The sequence below is a fragment of the Salvelinus sp. IW2-2015 genome, unplaced genomic scaffold (assembly GCF_002910315.2).
Source record: "Salvelinus sp. IW2-2015 unplaced genomic scaffold, ASM291031v2 Un_scaffold1572, whole genome shotgun sequence".
NCBI classification, from domain to species: Eukaryota; Metazoa; Chordata; class Actinopteri; order Salmoniformes; family Salmonidae; genus Salvelinus; species Salvelinus sp. IW2-2015.
In genome coordinates, this window is record NW_019943000.1 from 331,040 (window position 1) to 336,688 (window position 5,649).

The 5,649-nt window shown below is 41.9% G+C and overlaps 1 pseudogene; it reads left to right on the forward strand.

Moving 5' to 3' along the window:
• Nucleotides 1-296: 296 nt before the first annotated feature.
• LOC112071305 (E3 ubiquitin-protein ligase TRIM35-like) lies at nt 297-3,352 on the forward strand (annotated as a pseudogene).
• The last annotated feature ends 2,297 nt before the right edge of the window (nt 3,353-5,649 follow it).

Sequence of the window (5,649 nt, forward strand, 5' to 3'; positions counted from 1 at the left end):
GATGGTACAGTAGTAATCTACTGGTTTGGAAACAAGGGAAAGAAAGGGTGCGTACGAAATATCACACTTATCCCATTATAGTGCACTACTTCGACCAGCGTCTTATGGGCCCTGGTCCATAGTGTACTACTTAGAGAATAGGGTGCCATTTGGAAACAGTGAAAGAGAGAGAAGCAGCAACTTCACAATGAGTCATTGATCTAACTAACGAGGCTAATTGGAAGCAATTATGTGGAATTAGGTACTGACTGAAGAGTTATTGACTCATAGTACAGACAGCTAGTATGGAGTACACAATGGATATCACTAAATCAGTAAAGAGAAACTAACAGTATGATATTCAGATTCCCAAATTAAGACTGTTTTCAGGTTTGTTGAAAGATCAATATGATTAAAATTGAGAAGTGTCCTCAAACTGATTTTTCACTGTTTTATTTCTTAGTTAATCATTTATCACATCATGTCTGTAGACCATCAAGTGTGCTGAACAGAACAGAGGTGCCATTTGCAAAGTGAASGACAGTAGGATACTAGCAGTATTGTGACAGAGAAAATGGCAGATAATGGCAGATCTCTCCTGGATAGTTTTCTGTGTTGTCATATTTGTTCAGAGACTTTCAGAGAGCCTGTTTCTCTGGGCTGCCACCACAGCTACTGTTCCAGCCGTCTGGACACATTCTGGGATCAGACCAGATACAGTGCATTGCAAAAGTATTCATCCCCCTTGGAGTTTTTCCTATTTTGTTGCATTACAACCTGTAATTTAAATTGATTTTATTTGGATTTCATGTAATGGACAGACAAAATAGTCCAAATTGGTGAAGTGAAATGGAAAATTTTTCAAAGTTTCAAAAAATTCTAACAAATTTCAAATGGAAAAGTGGTGCGTGCGTATGTATTCACCCCCTTTGCTATGAAGCCCCTAAATAAGATCTGGTGCAACCAATTACCTTCAGAAGTCACATAATTAGTTTAAAAAAGTCCACCTGTGTGCAATCTAAGTGTCAGATGATCTGTCACATGACCTCAGTATATATACACCTGTTCTGAAAGGCCCCAGAGTCTGCAACACCACTAAGCAAGAGGCACCACCAAGCAAGTGGCACCATGAAGACCAAGGAGCTCTCCAAACAGGTCAGGGAGAAAGTTGTGGAGAAGTACAGATCAGGGTTAGGTTATAAAAAAATATAAAAAACTTTGAACATGACACGGAGCACCATTAAATCCATTATTAAAAAATGCAAAGAATATGGCACCACAATAAACCTGCCAAGAGAGGGCCGCCCACCAAATCTCACGGACCAGGCAAGGAGGGAATTATTCAGAGAGGCAGGAAAGAGACCAAATATAACCCTGAAGGAGCTGCAAATCTCCACAGCGGAGATTGGAGTATCTGTCCATAAGACCACTTTAAGCTGTACACTCCACAGAGCTGGGCTTTACGGAAGAGTGGCCAGAAAAAAGCCATTGCTAAAATAAAAAAATAAGAAAACGTGTTTGGTGTTTGCCAAAAGGCATGTGGGAGACTCCCCAAACATATCGAAGAAGGTACTCTGGTCAGATGAGACCAAAATGTAGCTTTTTGGCCGTCAAGAAAAACGCTATGTCTGGCGCAAAGCCAACACCTTTCATCACCCCGAGAACACCATCCCCACAGTGAAGCATGGTGGTGGCAGCATCATGCTGTGGGGATGTTTTTCATCGGCAGGGACTGGGAAACTGGTCAGAATTTAAGGAATGATGGATACCGCTAAATACAGGGAAATTCTTGAGGGAAACCTGTTTTAGTCTTCCAGAGATTTGAGACTGGGACGGAGGTTCACCTTCCAGCAGGACAATGACCCTAAGCATACGGCTAAAGCAACACTCAAGTGTGTTAAGTGGCAACATTTAAATGTCTTGGAATGGCCTAGTCAAAGGCCAGACCTGAATCCAATTGAGAATCTGTGGTATGACTTAAATATTGCTGCACACCAGCGGAACCTATCCAACTTGAAGGAGCTGGAGCAGTTTTGCCTTGAAGAATGGGCAAAAATCCCAGTGACTAGATGTGCCAAGCTTATAGAGACATACCCCAAGAGACTTGCAGCTGTAATTGCTGCAAAAGGTGACTCTACAAAGTATTGACTTTGGTGGGGTGAATAGTTATTCACACTCAAGTTTTCAGTTTTTTGGGCTTATTTCTTGTTYGTTTCACAATAAAACATATTTTGTATCTTCAAAGTGGTAAGCATGTTGTGTAAATCAAATGATACAAACCCCCCAAAAATGCATTTTAATTCCAGGTTGTAAGGCAACAAAATAGGAAAAATGCCAAGGGGGTGAATACTTTCACAAGCCACTGTACAAGAACTGTCCGGTCTGTAAGAGGAAATCTTCTAAGGATGCTGTAATTCACTTTTCATTGGAGGAGCTTCCTCACAAAGATGGAGGGAGAGATGGGAGTCCAGAGAAGAGAGTGAAGCAGGGGAGAATACTGTTTCAGAGGAAGACATGTCTAGAATCAGATTTAGAGTCATTTAGAGACAAATGTAAAAACATTGAAAAGACGTACAATGAAATGGTGTAATACTCCAGGAAGCAGCTGGTCTCCACAGAGAGACAGATCAGAGGGGAGTTTGAGAAGCTTCACCAGTTCCTGAGAGAGGAAGAGGAGGCCAGACTGGCAGCACTGAGGAAGGAAGAGGAGGAGAAGGGGAAGATGATTGCCAGAGAGATGAAGAACATTCAGGACCAGATCTCTACTCTCACAGAAAACATCACTGCTGTGAAACAAGAATTGCAGAAACGAGAGGTGCCATTTCTCAAGAGCTACAAACACACCCAGACATTCTCCAGAGCCCAGTACACACTGCCGGATCCACAGCTGGTCTCAGGAGCACTGATAGATGTGGCCAAACACCTGGGCAACCTGCCCAGAGTCTGGGAGAAGATGCAGGGGATTGTCAAATACACTCCTGTGATTCTGGAGCCCAACACTGCTTCCCGCTGGCTCTCTCTGTCTGATGATCTGACCAGTGTGAGACATTTAGGCAAAAGGCAGCAGCTCCCTGACAACCCAGAGAGGAACATCATTTGCATCACAGTTCTGGGCTCAGAGGTGTTCAGCTCAGGAAAACACAGCTGGGAGATGGAGGTGGGGGACAACCCTGACTGGTTTATAGGCGTGGCCGAGGAGTCGATCAACAGGAAGGGGGAAGCAGCCACAACCCCAGAGTATGCTTACTGGGCTGTGCACCAAAGTAGTGGTCAGTATTGGGCAGGACATGAGACCGTCACTCTGAACAGGAGACCCCAGAGGATCAGATTACAGCTGGACTACAGACAGGGGAGTAATGTCACAACAGAATGAAGCTGTTATAGAATTATGCCAATATAGACCACATCCTGTAGCATGTGTCCAGGAAGTTATTTGACAGCAATATGATCTACTGCAGCTGTTGCATTGGGTAGTCCATACCACAACCATGTACCTTGAAACATCTTCTATATTATTATTTGTTTAATATACTTGCATGACTGTAGGCCTATTCTAACATTTACATACGCCTAGGCCTATAGACAATTACAATACATACAGATTGATTTTAATGTAGGCTATTGTTTGTAATGCATTGCCATTGCATTTTATATCTGTCATTGAAATCATTGAAATCTACATCATACCCCTTCCACCAAACACAAATAGCTTATTACATCTGCCCGTATTTGGAAGTACTGTACACACGGGTAGTTAATGCGCAGCGCCCAAACGAGGGCAGCGGTGAGCAGCTCTCGCCACAGGTCTTTGGAGCGCTTCACCATTTGCAGTCAAGCGCACTGGGTGAGGAACGATAGAGTACAGTAAGTAGATAGATAGTGGGATAGACGAGGTAAAGCAAGCCAACTTGGTCGCTCGCCTGCCTGCATTCCTTATCAAACCGAAACCTATCCGCCGCGGTACAAGTCTATGTTTGAATCGCCGCAGCTCAGAAAGAACACGCACATTTTGAGATAAAGTACATATCGCGCAGGAGGATCCTAATCAAGCGAAGGAGCGACCGTGAGAGAAGCACGAGATACGGAGACATGGCTGCGACAACCTGTACACGATTCACGGACGATTTTCAGCTATACGAAGAGCTGGGAAAGTAAGCTTATTTATGTTGTGGTAATTTGCATGAATGGGAATGTGTGACTGGCTGACTGTTGTCGTTTGTTTGCGTCAGGGAGCTGTGGGTGCGGGTTTGTGTTGTTACCGTTGTCTTTTCAACAGCAGCGCAAGTCAAGGGTGACATTTGGCTCAAAATACTATTTTCTCTCTCTCAATTTAATTTAAATTTAATAGGCTTTATTGGCATGGTAAACATATGCCTACATTACCAAAGCAAGTGAAATAGATATTAAACAAAGTGAAATAAACAATAAAAAATGAACAGTTAAACATAACACTACACAAAAGTCCAAAATAATAGAGACATTTCAAATCCCTCTCTCTCTCACCTCTTCTCTCTTCTCTTCTCTCTGCTCATCCTCTCTCTCTCTCTCTTTCTCTCTCTCTCTCTCTCCTTCTTCTCGTCTCTTCTCTCTCTTCTCTCTCTCTCTCTCTCTCTAAATCTATCTCTCTCACACACACTCACAATAAATTATTGTTCCCTGCGCTCTTTAAAAAAAGTAGGAAAAACTATCCAAAAATGTATCCAGTAGCCTACTCTGGGCACTATAGCGCGTCGGTTGGCGAGCTACACTGCTCTCCAAATCGCCCCTCTCTCTCTCCCGGTCCCGCTATCAGCCGGCAAAGCGACCCGAGAGAAAGTGACATTTTGAGCTGTCGAAGAGCGGAGCGGCAGTTTGGCGTAAATAATGTGGAACTGGCCTTTTTCCCTTTATCCAGATTACGACCTCTCACTTTCGGTTATTTGAAAATTAAATAATCTCCAAAATATCGMTATTTTTAAAACAAGACATAGAAAGTTGGTTGCAATTTCAATTTAATCCACCAGAAAAGACAGAACAAATATTACAACAAATATTATGTTTCAATTCCAATATACTAATTGATWAAAAAAAACATGTTTTTKAGAGAATWAAAAAAAGGTAGAATCTTTCTAAATGATATCATAAATAAAAATGGTGGAGTTCTGTCACACATGCAGCTAACAATATATGGAAATGTCTGCTCTACCCAAAATTACAACCAACTAATTGCCGCATTACTGCAAATATGGAAGAGGYAGGTAGAAGGGGGAGAAAGTAAGGAACTTGTCTGTCAGCCCTGCATTAAAGACATTAAATTGGTTAAAAGAAAACTGTGATAAATAAAAAATGTATACCAGTTTCATTTAAAGACCCCAAAAAATGACAGCTGTGCAATATAGATGGCAAGATACAGTAGTTAGGAAGAGATGTTCGATGTACCATTCCATGGAACATGGTTTATTAACTGATGCACAAAATAAGGGCRGATTCAAAACTCTTGAGTTTTMCATTTAAATTATTATACAAAATTCTTGCAACCAATAGAATGTTATATACAGTATATGGGGSATACAACCATCCCAGCTCTTCATATTTTTCTGCAAAGAGACAGATTCATTAGATCATTTGTTTTGGTACTGTCCATATGTAGCTTGTTTTTGGTCGCAGGTTCCAATAATGCCTGAACAAATG